Here is a 16,819-nt window from a genome sequence, read left to right as displayed (position 1 = left end):
CACAAACCACCCATCCCAACACCAAGCCCTGCATGCAACAACAAAGCATGGACACCCATCACTAAAGCATGCCCACTGCACATACCCATACAACCCCCTAAACCACCATCACACAAGGTCCCACACAGGAATGCAAGCACTGGGGTACACAGTCACCCACCCATTGCACACCATGACACACACAGATGTAATAACCATCCTTTTATACCCCTGCAGGACCCCTACCCAACGTCACCGGACAGGAGGGTCCGCACATGTCCACATCACCAACAGAAGAGTCCCACAGTGATGACAGCAGCTCTGTCCAAGTGGATCTAGATGACCATCCCGGCCCATCGGGGACCTCGGGACAGTCATTTCCCCTCACCCAGTCACAGGCCACCACAGACCTTCCCCCCTATGGAAACACCAGCACAGCACCCACCCAGCGGGCCCATACCTCCGTCCTCAGGACATGTCAATCAGCTGTGTGTCCACCACTACAGGAAACCCAGGATAACCCACCACCCCAACAGCAACAGGGACCTGGGGGCAGTGGTAGTGGGCACACAGTCCAGGGGACGGAGGCCCAGGAACACAGTGGAAGTGGGAGGGCTGCTGTGCGACAGGGGGCGGACAGGCCATGGGAACCCACTCTCCACGAGGCCCTCTCCTCCATCATGGGAGCCTACCACCACTCCCAGGAGACGATGGCAACGGTACTGGCCAAGTTTCAGGAGACCCAGCGCCTGCAGGAGGAACAGTATATGGGCTTCAGGGAGGAACTCAGAACCATCAGCTCCAACCTGGGCACCATCGTAGGGGTGCTGAAGGAAGTACTCAACACCAGGAGGGACACTGTGGCACTACAAGGGGCCCCTGACACTGGTATGGACGATGAACTGCCCACCACCTCCGCGGGCGCTAGTGGACAGGACGCCCCGCCACAGGACCACCACACCAGCACCCCACCCCCTGCAGATGGAGAACCACCCTGCAAACGGTCCCTGAGATCCAGGACAAAGACAGAGCACGATGCCAAGACCCCCACCAAGAAATGAGACCACCCTGATTGTCATCCTACTGTCCCACTTTGTCACCCTGTCCATACTTAAACTGCCCCAGCTCCACTTCCTATGCCCATATGGGCAATGCACCTGTGAGACTCATAGACTGGACTCTGCCATGGACATTCATCCGCCATCACCCCTAACCATTTCGCTACCCCCTCCAATATTGAGCACTTAAATAAACACAGTTAAAGCACAAAACAATCTGGAGTCTGTCTTTGATTTCGAAATAGTGTATTAGCAATTACAGTGACAAACTGCTCTTTCAATTGTAATGTCAACATACCTATGTCACACAGCTCTAGTCCATGAGGAATCTAAGCAGATGTCACACAGTGGGACCCACATCTGTGAAATCGTAAGGGAAAGTGAGAACTCAGTGACCATACACTGGGTGAAAATGACAGACAGTAGAGAGGTAGTAGTGTTAAAGTACATGTAGTAGGCAGGTCTGTACTCTTACCTGTGTCTCACTGGAAATATTGCTGGATTACTGAGTCCCTGTTGTTCATGTCTTCTTCCTCTGCTTCCTCATCTTCACTGTCCACAGGCTCCACAGCTGCAACAACACCGCCATCTGGATCATCCTCCTGCAGAAAAGGCACCTTTCATCGCAAAAGCAAGTTGTGAAGCATACAGCAGGCCACAATGATCTGGCACACCTTCTTTGGTGAGTAGAATAGGGATCCACCTGTAATATGGAGGCACCTGAACCTTGCCTTCAGGAGGCCGAAGGTCCGCTCTATCACCCTCCTAGTTCGCCCATGGGCCTCATTGAAGCATTCCTCTGCCCTTGTTTTGGGATTCCTCACTGGGGTCAGTAGCCATGACAGGTTGGGGTAACCAGAGTCACCTGAAAATGGTGAGGGACAACTGTTAGACACGCACTAACCTGGAGGGATATCCCCAGACCCAGACAACCATTCCCACTGACTTGCTTCCAGGTGCTCACCTAATAGCCACACGGTGCCTCTGGAGTTGACCCATCACATAAGGGATGCTGCTATTCCTCAGGATGTAGGCGTCATGCACTGAGCCAGGGAACATGGCATTCACATGGGAGATGTACTGGTCTGCCAAACATACCATCCGTACATTCATCGAATGATAACTCTTCTGGTTTCTGTACACTTGTTCACTTCTGTGGGGGGGGCAAAAGGCACATGGGTCCCATCAATGGCACCTATGATGTTGGGAATCTGTCCCAGGGCATAGAAATCACCTTTCACTGTAGGCAAATCCTCCACCTGAGGAAAAACGATGTAGCTCCGCGTGTGTTTCAGAAGGGCAGACAACACTCTGGACAATACGTTGGAAAACATAGGCTGGGACATCCCTGATGCAATGGCCACTGTTGTTTGAAAAGACCCACTTGCAAGGAGATGGAGCACTGACAGAACCTGCACTTAAGGTGGGATTCCTGTGGGATGGCGGATTGCTAACATCAGGTCTGGCTCCAACTGGGTACACAGTTCCTGGATTGTGGCACGTTCAAGCCTGTATGTGATAATCACATGCCGCTCCTCTATTGTCGACAGGTCCACCAACAGTCCGTACACCGGAGGATGCCGCCATCTCCTCACATGTCCCAGCGGACGGTGCCTATGAAGGACAACAGCGAGCACAGAGTCAAACAACTCAGAGGTACGTACCCACAGTTTACAGAGAACACCATTCATACACAAAAAATGGCCTGTATGTGTGTAGAGCCTAGGCTAAGGTATGTGTGACGCAGTTGAAAATGAAGCCATGGTGGCCCCTGAAATGGCGGCTGCCTGACCTGTAAAGTGGGACAATGGGATGTGAGGTAACTGCGCTGGCATTGTACTCCGTCGCAGTAGGTAGTCAAAGACCGCGGCGCAATGCTGCATTGGTTAACATTGGACCCTATGGGTCCCAGGAGCCAATAACGATGTACGCCGGCGGTGACAGTACGCAACGCCGTGGACGTGACCGACATTTTCTATCTGTTTAATCAATCGATACCTGATCTTCGACAGGAGAGGACCTACACTGCAAGTGCAGCTGTGACCTCGGTCTGGAAGAGACAATGGCTCGAGTGTCTGAGGAAAGGGCCCCTGCCTTCACATCGGAGGAGTTGGAGAAGCTCGTGGACAGGGTCCTCCCCCAGTACACGCTACTCTACAGTCCTCCAGACAAACGGGTAAGTACACAGGGAGCATGTTGTATGGGCTATGCCTGTGTGGAGAGGCCTGGCTGTAAGAAGGAAGGGGGGAGAGTGCTGCATGCATGAAATACGGTGAATGCATGTGCCACATGGCAAGGGTAGGGATGGGGGCCAATCAGTTTGACGGGGGAGTTGGTAATAACTTCTCTTTTTCCCCTGTACATTTCATGGTGGTCAGCGCCCACCAGAAAAAGGATATTTGGCGTGCCATTGCCAATGACGTCCGGACCCTGGGGGTCTACCACAGACGGAGCACCCACTGCCGGAAAAGATGGGAGGACATTCGCCACTGGAGCAAGAAGATGGCGGAGGCTCAGCTGGGGATGGCCTCCCAACATGGGAGGTGTGCCCATCGCACCATGACCCCCTTGATGTTCAGGATCCTGGCGGTGGCCTACCTGGAGTTGGATGGGCGCTTGAGGGCATCACAGCAGCCACAAGGGGTTGATTACACTCTCATTCTGCTGACTTTGCACGCAGTGGAGGTGTCTGGGTGGGGGAGGTGGGCTGTGGGTTTCCCTAGGCCAGGGCGAGTTCCGTAGGCAAGGCCCCTTCGTAAGGCAGGCCATGTGGCACCCCACCCCACCTCTGTAGAGTGCCAAGTACACCTAGTCATGCCCCTGTGTCATCTATGTGTGCAGAAGTCGTCCATAGCCTTGTAGGCCATTTCCCAGCAATTGAACAGTGGACCCCAAGAGCACGGCGTAGTGCAGGGGGCTTCTGTGTCTGTCGTGTCCGCCCACGGTAATGCATGCACTCAACATGTCTTTCTTCTGTCGTCCCCCCCTTTTGTGGTCTCCCTGTTCTTGTGTGCATTAGCATCATCAGGCGGAGGAGCAGTGGCACCGGAGCACGAGGGAGCTGCATCCCACATGGCCCTGGAGGGTGACACTACGGACTCAGAGTTCACCAGTGGGACGGAGGGTGAGGGGAGGTCCACGGCGGGGACAGGAGCTGACACCAGCGACACGGACTCGTCCTCTGATGGGAGCTCCCTTGTGGTGGTGGCAACATCTGTGCCCCCCCATCTACAGGTACAGCCGCCACCCCCTCTACCAGCACCGCCCTCCCAGCAGCCCCTCAGCCTTTGCCCCGTGCCCGCTCACCCCGGAGGGTGGGCATCACCTTCACCCCAGACACCTCAGGCCCTGGCCCAGTCACCCCTGCTGCCCTCAGTGAGGAGGCCATTGACCTCCTCAGGTCCCTCACTGTTGGGAAGTCGACCATTTTGAATGCCATCCAGGGTATAGAGAGGCAGTTGCAACAAACAAATGCATTCCTGGAGGGCATTCATTCTGGTCAGGCGGCCCTTCAGCGAACTTTTCAGACTCTGGCCTCAGCACTGATGGCAGCCATTGTCTCCGTCTCTAGCCTCCCTCCTCCAACTTTCTCCACCCAGACCCAATCCCCTGTACCTCAGCCTATCCCAAGCACACCTACAGACCAACATGCACACACGTCAACACACAAGGGAAGCTCTGGCAAATATAAGCACCACACAATACCACAACACCAAAAAATATTTGCCAAGCAACTCCTAGGTAGATTAACCCATTGGGCCAAAGATCAGCACATTCTTTCCCCTCTTCAAGCTGGATTTCGACTAAGGATCAGTACAGTAGATCAGACCTTTAGACTGGCCATTCTGTACTGGAAATATACAGCCCTGGCAAAACAACCATTATACATCGCTTTTGTTGATTTGAGATCAGCATTTGATCTAGTCCCGAGGGAAAAGTTGTGGAGGTGCTACAAAAAATAGGGACTCCGGCCAACTTAATCCAACTTTTGAAGCGGTTGCATGAGGACACATATGCGCAGGTGAGATGGGGAAACTCAGGCGAACTAACGGACAAAATCCCCATAAATAGGGGTGTTCGCCAGGGTTGTGTGTTGGCACCATTTTTATTCTCTATTTTTATCAATGATGTTGTACAGGTTTTAATGACATGCCAGAATGATGCCCCCACCTTATGCGCCCAAAAAATTCCAATCCTTCTTTTCGCTGACGACTCTCTTCTTATTTCTAAATCTCCCATGGGCCTCCAAACTCTTATCAATAGATTTAACTCCTTTTGTCAAGATCACGGCCTAGAGCTGAACCATCAAAAAACCAAGTTAATGGCGTTCCGTTCAGGAGTGAGGAAGAAATGTACTATCCATTTAGAAGGGAACCTCCTGGATAAGGTTTCTTCCATTGATTATTTGGGTATAAGGTTTACTGATAATCTGAACTGGGCAGAACAGATCAATAAAAGTGTGGGTCGCCTACAGCACGGTGCGGCATCAATCCTGCGTTTCTATAGGGGTACAACAGCAAAAACTGTCTCCCCGGCAATTAAGATCTATATTGCCAGAGCACAGGGTGCCGCCGCATACGGAGCAGAGGTCTGGGGTTTTTCTGACTGTAACAGGCTCACTACCAGTGAGAACAGTTTTGCGAGGTCTTTGTGTGCCTGTCCTCCTAGTACTCCATTGATACCACTGTTCTTAGATCTGGGCCTGAGACGCATAGCCGATCTCATTATTTTAAGACCATTATTATATTGGATAAGACTATGGACTGTCCCTGAATTAGATGTTTATAAGACCTCACTCCACGACCTGCTAATGTGCTCCAACTCAACATCTATTCCTTGGGTTAAACATGTATCCAGTTGGTTTAACAAACTTGGCCTCAGCCATTTTTAGGAGGAACCCCATAAACTAGAAAAGGCTCACTCCATTGTACTGAAACGCATATATTGGTCCTATGTACGCAACAATTATATCACCCACAGAACCTATGGCACCTTAACAAATCGTTTTACAGATTTTAAGTGGTATCCACAATTTTAACCATACTTAGACAATATTCCTGACATTCTCGGTAAAAGCTTATATGCCAGATTCCGTTTCGGGTCGTTGCCGCTGAAGTCATTGAAGTGCAAATGGGGTGCAAAATCAGATACAAGTACATGCCTGGTTTGTGGTGCAAAATCGGAAACGGTTGAACATTTTGGGGCATATTTATACTCCGTTTGCGCCGAAATTGCGTCGTTTTTTTTTACGCAATTTCGACGCAAAACTAACTCCATATTTATACTTTGGCGTTAGACGCGTCTAGCGCCAAAGTCCATGGAGTTAGCATCATTTTTTTGCGTGGACACCTACTTTGCGTTAATTATATGCAAGGTAGGCGTTCCCGTCTAAAAAATCGACTCCGAGGCATGTGCGTGGGATTTATACTCCCGGGCAAAAATCACGCCCGGGAGTGGGCGGGTCCAAAAAAATGACGTACGGCTGCTTTTGCGCCGTTTTTTAGCGCCTGCAAAAGGCAGGCGTTAAGGGACCTGTGGGCTCTGAAGGAGCCCAGAGGTGCCCCCCCCATGCCCACAGGGACACCCCCTGTTACCCATGCCCACCCCAGGAGGACACCCAAGGCTCAGTTCAGGTAAGTGTTTTTTTTTTTTTTGTGGCATAAGGGGGCCTGATTTGTGCCCCCCTACATGCCACTATGCCCAATGACCATGCCTAGGGGACAGAAGTCCCCTGGGCATGGCCATTGGGCAAGGGGGCATGACTCCTGTCTTTGCTAAGACAGGAGTCATTTCTATGGGGGTTGGGAGTGAAAAAAAATGGCGCAAATCGGGTTGAGGCGAAAAAATTGCCTCAACCTGACTTGCCCCATTTCTTGACACCCAAGCTCCATATCCCCCTACGCCGGCGCTGCCTGGTGTACGTCCTTTTTTTTTAACGCACACCAGACGGCGCCGGCGGCTAACGCCGGCTAACGTCATTCAATAAATACGGCGGCCGCATGGTGCTTCAGAATGGCGTTAGCCGGTGCTAATTTTTTTGACGCAAAACTGCGTTGGCGCAGTTTTGCGTCAAAAAGTATAAATATGGGCCTTTATGTTTTGTTGCCCTGCTTACTCCCTTCCTAGGTCTAAGTGGATCCGTCACATTTGCCGCAAAGTGGGGATAAGAGACTGTGCCTCCGCTTTGAGGATCCTAAAAAGTCACCATTCCACGGTTTTAATACTTGCTGTCAGTAAATATTTAGTAGTAGTATGGCGAATACGCAATTCCATTGCTAGGACTGTGTTTTAATTCAGAGCCCTACTTTTTACTTTTATAAGAACTGCAGGAGGGGGGCTGAAACCGTATTATGTGTATTATGTGTACTGAGAATTTTAATTGAATCATGCTCTTAGGCACCCATGTTTTATATTTTTATCTATGTATTATTATTATTATTATCATTGGTTTTATTCTTATTTCTATTATTATTATTGTACATTCGCTTTGATGATCGACTGATCGAATAAAGCATGTGTTAAACAAAAAAAACAAAAAAAAAGCACCACACATCCCACAGGCACTCACGCAAGCATCACACACATGCAGACACACCAACATACACTGCCTAAACTGTGTCCCCCTCCTCCTCGTCTCCCTCCTCCCTCCCAGTCTCGTCTTCACTCATACCTGCATGCACTACCTCTACAGCCACTACGTCCCTCTCCAGCACACCCACCACCACACCCCGCTCACGTGCAGTCACCACCCCCACTACCATTCACACATCCCCTGTGTCCTCTCCCAGTGTGTCTGTGATGCCCCACCCAAGATTCAAAAATGGAGGCACACACCCACCCAACAGCCATCCACCTCACGACATCCTCTAGCGCATGCACCTTCACCCAAAGTCACCAAACTTATACCTCCTACACCCACCACCTCTTCCTCCATTCCCAAACCCCCTCCAGCTACCCATCCCAGTGTGTTCAAAAAACGTTTCCTGTCCACCCTTGACCTCTTTCCCACACCTCCCCCACCCCGTCCGTCTCCTAGGTCCCGAACTAGCACCTCAGCCACAACATCTACGGACCAGTGGTGCCTGTAGTCACCGGAATCTGGAGTGCACCGCCCACCAGGGCAGCCAGTGTGGCACGAGCCACAGCACAGACAGTCCCCCACCTGTGAAGCATCAGAAGTTGGCCAGTGCCCAGCGGGAGAGGGGGAAGACTCCAGCCACCAAAGCCGCTCCCAGGGGTCCCGTGGGAGTGTGGAGTCAGCTGGGACACCTTCCAAGGTGGGGAAGGGCAACAAGAAACCCAGCAAGTCTGGGAAGAGCAGCACGGCGGAGAAGACTGCCATCATCCCCAATGCCCAGGAGCCCACCTCCAGCACAAGCCCAGCTGCCCAGGACAGGACAGGACAGCCAGCACTAGCCCACCTGCCCAGGAGGGGCCCGTCAGCACCAGCCCAGCTTCCCAGGAGGCCACCGCCAGCACCAGCCCAGCTGCCCAGGAGGCCACCGCCAGCACTAGTCCCGCTGGGCCATGAAGGACCGCCAGCACAAGCCCCGTTGGGCCATGAAGGACCGCCAGCACAAGCCCCACTTGGCCATGAAGGACCGCCAGCAGCTGAGATCCTGCAATGGAGACCGCCATCTCAAGCACCGCTGCACAGGGCACCGCCATCTCAAGCACCGCTGAACAGGGCACCGCCGTCTCAAGCACCGCTGAACAGGGCACCGCCATCTCAAGCACCGCTGAACAGGGCACCGCTGTCTCAAGCACCGCTGAACAGGGCACTGCCGTCTCAAGCACCGCTGAACAGGGCACCGCCATCTCAAGTACCGCTGAACAGGGCACCGCCATCTCAAGCACCGCTGAACAGGGCACTGCCATCTCAAGCACCCCTGAACAGGGCACCGCCAACTCAAGCACCGCTAAACAGGGCACCGCCGTCTCAAGCACCACTGCACAGGGCACCGCCATCTCAAGCACCGTTGGAGCAGGAGCGGCAAGGGCACTGATGCAACTGAGTCCGTCACGGGGTGAATAATGCACTCAGGGCACCATGCCCCCTCCAGAACCAGTGGAGACTGTCATTAACTACCTCTGTCCTTAGCAGGATGAAGCACTCTGGGCACCATGCCCCCTCCGGAACCAGTGGAGACTGTCATCCACTACCTCTGTCCTTAGCAGGATAAGCACTCTGGGAACCGTGACCCCTCCAGAACCAGTGGAGACTGTTATCCACTTGTGAGACTGTGGCTTTGCACTACCCAGGATATGGCAGTGGGCAACCCACCCACTGTAGAGACTTGAGAAACTGTGGCTTTGCACTCCCCAGGATGGAACAGTGGGCAACCCACCCACTGGAGAGACTTGAGAGACTGTGGCTTTGCACTCCCCAGAATGGAACAGTGGGCAACCCACCCACTGTATAGACATGAGAGACTGTGGCTTTGCACTCCCCAGGATTTGGCAGTGGGCAACCCACCCACTGTATAGACTTGAGAGACTGTGGCTTTGCACTCCCCAGGATATGGCAGTGGGCAACCCACCCACTGTATAGACTTGAGAGACTGTGGCTTTGCACTCCCCAGGATTGAACAGTGGGCAACCCAACCACTGTAGAGACTTGAGAGACTGTGGCTTTGCACTCCCCAGGATGGAACAGTGGGCATGTGGCCCCCTCCTGGATTTGGCGTTGTGCACTCAAGCGGCTGAGGTGCCCCCCCTTTCTTTCCCCCTGAGGTGCCTGTTTAGTTGCTCTCTGATGCCCCTGCAGTGTTCTCTCCATCATGGTCGGGGATCTTGTGTGGGCCTCGCCCATACCGTGTGGTCCCAGTGTTCCGCGGACTTTCTTAGAGTACTACCTGGACTACTATGCTTGGTATATATTATGTACATGGTGTATTTATATATTTCTGCCTACTTGCTTTTAATATATTACAATGGTTACACTCATTTTCTATTGTCTTTGCATTCTTCCGGGGGCTTTGGGAGGTGTAACTGTGATTTATTGATATGCATTAGTGTGCGTGTTGTAGTGGGTGAGGGTGGGGGTGTTGCGTGTGTGTGTCCCTGTTTTTTGCCACCCCCTCCCCTGTATCGTAGGTGCAGTACTCACCGTGGTCTTCGCCGCCGGCATTCGTGCTCCTGGTAGAGGAGCACGAAGACTATGGCAGGGAGAATTTGGAGTTCCGGGTTCATGGCGTCCTCGTTCCTCGTGGGGTGTGTTGAGGTGAGCGTTTTCCCTTTGGGATTCTTGTTTCCGCCGTGTTTTTATCCGCGGTGAATCCGCCCCGGAAAAGGTGGCGGATTGGCCTGTCAGTATAGTATGGGCGGTACATTGTCTCCTGCCTGTCTGTTGGCGGTGACCGCCGCTTCTTTGTACCGCTGCGGCGGTCGGAGTGTTAAAGTGGATGTCTTGGTTGGCGGTTTTTTGCACAAAAAAAATCGCCGGCCTGTTGGTGGTCTTACACCGACCGCCAGGGTTGTAATGACCACCAAAGTGTGATTACCTACTACATATTTTACGTTAAATGTGTGTATGTTATTTGACATTGAAATTTGTAAGTAAATGTGTTTAATTTGCAAAATGAGGAATTTCACTCCATAAAGCTTCAGTGTATTATTTAAACAAGGCAGCAGTCCTTGATGAGGGCACACTCAACATTTACTTCTATTTCTACTGGCCTTACACAAGTGACACATTTTATTTAGGCAGTTGGGCATATTTTGCTAAACCTGCTTTTTCGAGGTATGCAAACTTGTTTTGGAATCATGTCCTGATTACAGAGAGACACACATTGCATTACAGAAAAAGAGGACCAGGTTATTGGAAATAAATAGATTATTTTAGGTGTTAATTATGTTGTTAAATGGTATTTGTTTAGTTTTAAAAAGTTACTCATAATTGTGATAAGATTAAATAAGATTTGGGAATAATTGCACTGGCAGATATTAGGAGGAATTAAAACATACTAGAGGGAATTAATGACACTGAAGTCAATCGTAGAAGGAAAGAGTAAGGGAAACAATAGGGGAAACATTTAAAGATATAATTCAAGAAACTGTAAAGTCTCTGTTTAGAAAGAATACAAAAGAATGATTGTATGATGATGGGAAATGATGGTAATTATAAGAAGATTAATATTTTTCTTACAGGAGCCCAGGTGCCAAGTGTATTAAGAGAAACAAACACTTGTCTGATGAAGAGGTGTCGGATACAGGGAGGTTTACACGACACCTCTTCATCAGCTCACAAGAGATAGATGTCCAAAGCAACACAATGAGAAGGCAGGGCTTTTCTGAAAATAATAGGGTACTAAGATATACCATTGGAGACGATGCTTATAGAAACATTGATGAGTACATATTTGATATTCAGAATGATGATTATTCAGGAAAATGATTTGTACATCATGGGGAAATGAAAAAGCTTTCAGGGAAAATTATGAAGAACCCACTGTGACAAGAATTACTTGATCCAAAGAACATAAAACGTCCAAGGAAATCAGACTGGTAGCCTTTGAACCATGTTGCAGAATATGTAAAGAAAAGAATAAGGGAGCCCTCGGAAAGGAAGGAGAGAAATGTAATGAGAGCAGAGTGTTCTTGTCGAATTATTAGACAGAAAGAAACCATGATGCCAAATCTGAATCCTAAGCTAATTACTTATCTACATAAGCTCTGAAGGGGTCCTAGGAAAGGGTTAGAACATTCTTTAAAGCAATATGAGGACATCTTGTTGGGCAGGATTTTTGATCAGGTCAACGAAAATAATAATGACATTGATCCTCTGCAAGGCCGGAGCCTGAGAGCAATATACTTTCTTGGCATTACAAATGCTAGCTTTACAGCAAGGAAAAGAAAGGTTGTCTTGAATAATATTATCCCTAAACTGGGTGATTTAGCAAGGAAGAAATCCAAGGATGTATAAAAAAGACTTGTTATTTGTTAAGTGTTGGTGAAATCACTTGCAAAGTATATGTCTACATTTACTGCCTCAGACAAGGTGCAGAATACTATGTGCAAAGCTTTTGGTGGAAACACTTTAAATAAAAAGGGTCAGAAGGAGAGGTAACCTTTTTATTAAGGGTGTTTTAAGACCCAGTATTCACAAGAAAGAGTGCCACAAAGATGAAATCAGGGAACAGCAAGTTTCTTTCCCCAAAGAGGCAGAATTCAAAATTCATCTTCATGACAAGGTGAGTATGAGGATGATTTCCAGTTCTATCCTTGGAAAGGTGGGAAAGAGGATGTGGTATTATCAGAAGGAATGGAAAGAGATAACACAAGACACATGAGTGATTGCAACAGTGAAAAGTTATCTAATATAGTTTGAAAACACTACATATCAGGAGAGAAGGCCAAGGGAACTGAATTTCAAGCAAGAATTAAGAGAAATTATGTCATGCAAAATAAAGCAGAAGGTGTAGAAGGGTGCTATAGTAAAGATAAGCAAAAGAGGAAGTTTGGGAATACATTATTTCTAGGTAAGATAAAGGACAGTGGTTGAAGGCCCGTGATAATTTTAAGACCTTTAAATTGTTATGGAACATACCATAATTTCAAGATGAAAGCTGCAGATGTGTTAAGAGATATTGTACAAGAATGGGTTGGATGGTGAAGTTGAACCTAAGTGAATTTGGTATGGGGACAATGGCAAGGTAACAGAGGAAGCAAGGGAGAAATTAACCTAGTGGTTACAGAATTTGCAAGCTGGAATACTCGAGCTAACTTTGGAACAGCTACAGATTTTGTGCTTGAGTTAGATGCAAGCAATTTCATTTGGGTTGCAATGTGTATGAGCCAGAAAACTGGAGGATTATGAAATGTGAAGATAAAGAAAGAGCATATACATTGTTTGCTCTTTGCAGTTTAAAAAAAAAAAGTAGGCTTGCTCACTATTTTGAGAGTGGCCAACATAATGTTAGTGACTTATATAAACAGATTGAGATGAGGGTGGGGAAACAGGTCAAAGAAACTAAAAAATAGGTGTGGCAATTTTGTGAGGTACATAAAATAGAATTGAAAACTCAGTAATTATTAGAATAGGGCAATTCACATGTATTGGAATACGCACCAACTGAATAATTACAGCAAGTGGAATTTGAGGACAGCACATGTTTCTGAAGATAAAATTGAGTCTAGCTTCTTTGGAGATTGATAAATTTGCTTCCCATTCAACATTTTAGAAGAGAAAATATTTCAGTTGAAGTCTGGATCCATCGGCAGTTGCAGTAGATGTGTTTACTCAGAGTTGGGAGAAATAAAAGATTATGCCTTACCTCATTTTGCAATGATTCAGAGGGTGTTGGTTCATAAAGGAGACAGATATGTTAGATAGTCCTGGTGACTCCTTTTTGAACAACTTAGACTTGATTCCCATTAGTGATGGAGTTGGCCTAGTTCAGTCATGCAGGCATAGAAGAAGAGGAGCATTCTTTAGTGTAATCAGATGTACTCACACTTCTAGTTTAGAGAGTGTCAGGAATTCAGGAAGATTCAGAGAACCTTCTAATGGATTATTGAATCCGGGAACAAGAATGAGCTATAAGAGTACCTGCAGTGCCTGGTTACGCTGGTGCTTGGCAAGGGATTTGGATCCCGTGGATGCTGATGAAACAGAGGTTGCTAATATCTTGGCATTGGTATTTAGCAAGGGTTTCTCCTATAGGACAGTTAATAGGTTGCTTGTTAGAGGTCAGCAATAGCAGCAGGACATTCCCTTTTAGAGGGTATATCAGTAGGTAAAAGCCTTTTGATATGCGTGCTAATGAAGGGAATTCAGTTGAAAAGGCATCCCAGGTCTAATTATGACAGTCTTTTGACTGTCAACGTAGATTTCAAGTTATTTGACAACTGGCCAAGGAATTAAATGAATCAAAATAAGATTCTTAAAGTGCAGCATATGTTTGAAAAAGAGCATCTAAGCACCTTCACTTGAATGAAAATCCTAAAGTATCAAAGTCAGAGAACAGAGGGGGAGATGGAACAAGAGAATTAGCTTGTTAAAGGCCTGCTTGAAAATACAAGTTTTCAACTCTTAAGGAAAAGAGCCAATTTGTGGTAGAAGGAAGGGACAACGGCAAGCCATTCCATAATTTAGCACCTAGAAACATAGCAGAGCTGTCACCTTGTATAACTCAACAGAATCTGGGTAGTTGCAAAATAAACACATTCATAGACCTGAAAGGTCAAGATGGAATATAGAATGAGAAAGTATTCTGTAGACCTATCGGCCATCCTATTGACAGCTCTTTGGATATGGGCTAGCATGTTGAATTGAATATGCTTAAAGACAGGGAGCCTGTCAACGTCCGTCAGTTTAGAAGAGACTGAGTAATTTTTAGGAATATTGAGTAACGATTTGGCTGCAGCATTTTGATCACTTTGCAGGCTGTTGATGGGTTTTTTAGAGATCCCTAAATCTATGGAATTAGAGTAATACAACCTAGAAGTGATCAGTGCCTGGACCACTGATTTCCAGGCTGAAAAAGGTAGAAATTAAAACACCTTTTGGAGAGTTTTCTAATACAGTAAGACAAGCGTTGGTGACAGCCTGAATCGACAATAGAATGGATAACTGGGAGTCGTATTTGGCTCCTAAATTAAGTACTGCATCAACTGGACATAGTGGGACACCCAGCTCTCATGGCCACCAATCATTCACCCAAGGTTGAGGGCTCAGGCCACAAATCAATAATTCAGTTTTGCTATAATTGAACTTCAAATTACTTTGAGACATCCAACTAGCAACTGTTGTCATGCATTAAATGAAACTGAGTTTCATCTGTCTGTCATCCAACATCCAATATTTGCATAAGAAAACACTTCAAAACCATACCCATTACAAGTGGCAAGGGGGACCATTTAGATGGTAAAGAGTGTCAGGCTCAATACCTACCCCTAAGGAACCCCTGGTCAACTGGCACAGAAGTGAAGCAGTAGGGAGGAAGCTTAAAAACGTCAATCCAAGGAGATGTCCTCAACACCAATTTCCCACAAACGATGTAAAAGAATCTTGTGAGAAATGGTGTTGAAGGCAGCTGAGAGATCAAGAAATATGAGGGGCTGCTGTGCCCTTAGTGAGCATCCAATCGATATTTCAGACTCTCTGTCACAATGAGCAGTAGTGATTCTGTAGAGTGGGCAGCCCAGAAGTCACATTATGTGGCATCCATAAGGTTATTAGTATCAAGATATTGAGTGAGAAAAAAATTGATGTGAGATTCTAGCATCTTAGTTGGTGCAGGTAATAGAGAAGTGGGCCTGTAATTTGCCAAAATGAATAGATCGGAACTGGGTTTCTGTAAAATAGGGGTTATTATGGCAGATTTCCAGGAAACTTGATCTGAAGCAGATTTTCTTGATTAATTTAATAAAGAAAGGGATGAAGTTGGATGCACCCACCTTTAGGATATGCAGAGAACAAGGGTTACTCTGAGACCCTGAAGGACACCTGTTTAACAACCTCTGTAGACCTTGATCTAAAAATAAATGGAAATTCTCTTAAATGTGGACCATCACAACTTATGTTGGGCAGTGTGGAAACTGATCCTGGTTCATCAAAAGAATACTGGTGAGGCATGCCCAACTGGTGGGGAGTAGGGTTATAGGGTATTGTGGCACTGGGCATGGCCCAGGTGCAGACAGGCACGGACCGGCTTGCCTTTGGCACGGTAGAGGCATGCTTGCTGCGGGCAAACATGCAGTAGTCCCAGTAACATACCAGTAGGGCTAGCAAAGCTGCCACAGTAACTGTAACTGTGATGAAGATGTAGGGGCTTATTTACAAGCCCCTCTGCTCCATCGTAATGTCACTTTTATGATGGTCCAGTGGTACACAGTGCAGATCCATCTTGACAAGATCACGTAAAGCCACCCTGCTTGGCTTTACATGTCCTTGTAGATATGGAGTGGGACAACTCAGTCACTGCGTTGCCTCACACTGCTATAGGGAGGCGTGCCATGGGCGTTACAGTGGGTGTTCCAATGTAACATCCATGGCATCTGACACATTCCCAAATATACGAGATTTCGTAAACCTGGGAATGTGCCAATGCCTACACCTCCCCAGGGGAAGCGTAAAGAGAAATAACTTTAGTTCTCTCTTGTTTTTTACTTTTTCTTTGTATGTTGCATTCTATAGCACGCATAGAAAAAGGAAAACATCTCTCATGATAGTTTTTTTGCAGGAAGGTGTCCCGTCCTGCACAAAAACAATCATCCCTACAACTCAGACACCCTTGCACCATCGTGCAAGGGTTCCTGCGTTGGCACATGGCAGCCAATTGTGCGCCAGCGCAGTGGAAAAGGACATAAAAGGACATAAATGCACCCTATCTCAAAGATACGTTGCATTCCTGCCCTTTTTCTTTTGACGCACAGCAGCGCAGCAAGATTCCTTGTGGCGCTGTCCTGCGTCAAAATCTGGTAAATGAGGCCCGTAGTCCATTACAACAGTGTTACGTGATTACTGAGCAGTGAAAAATAAAGGGCCCCGGCCAACCTGGAGAAAGAATTGAGAGTACAGAGAGCGAAATATTAGAGGCCGTCCATCGCAGCATCAGAGTTATTTTGCGTTCACCCAAGGCATCGATGGATCGCGATATTGGCAGCAAAAAGAGACACAACTTGATCTGAATAATCAGTGACTGAACTGCTTGAAATGCGTTTCAAATATCCTTTAGTCATAAATAAGTATTTATGAGCATTTAGAAGTTGGTCCTCACGCAACGTTTCTCTTGATGTGAAAGAAAAGAAATCCAAAAGTTCCAGAACTGAAACGTCTG

Source organism: Pleurodeles waltl, chromosome 5 (genome assembly GCF_031143425.1).
Source record: "Pleurodeles waltl isolate 20211129_DDA chromosome 5, aPleWal1.hap1.20221129, whole genome shotgun sequence".
Classification (NCBI taxonomy): domain Eukaryota; kingdom Metazoa; phylum Chordata; class Amphibia; order Caudata; family Salamandridae; genus Pleurodeles; species Pleurodeles waltl.
The sequence above is the reverse complement of the archived record's forward strand: the minus strand, read 5'-3'. Positions refer to the sequence as shown.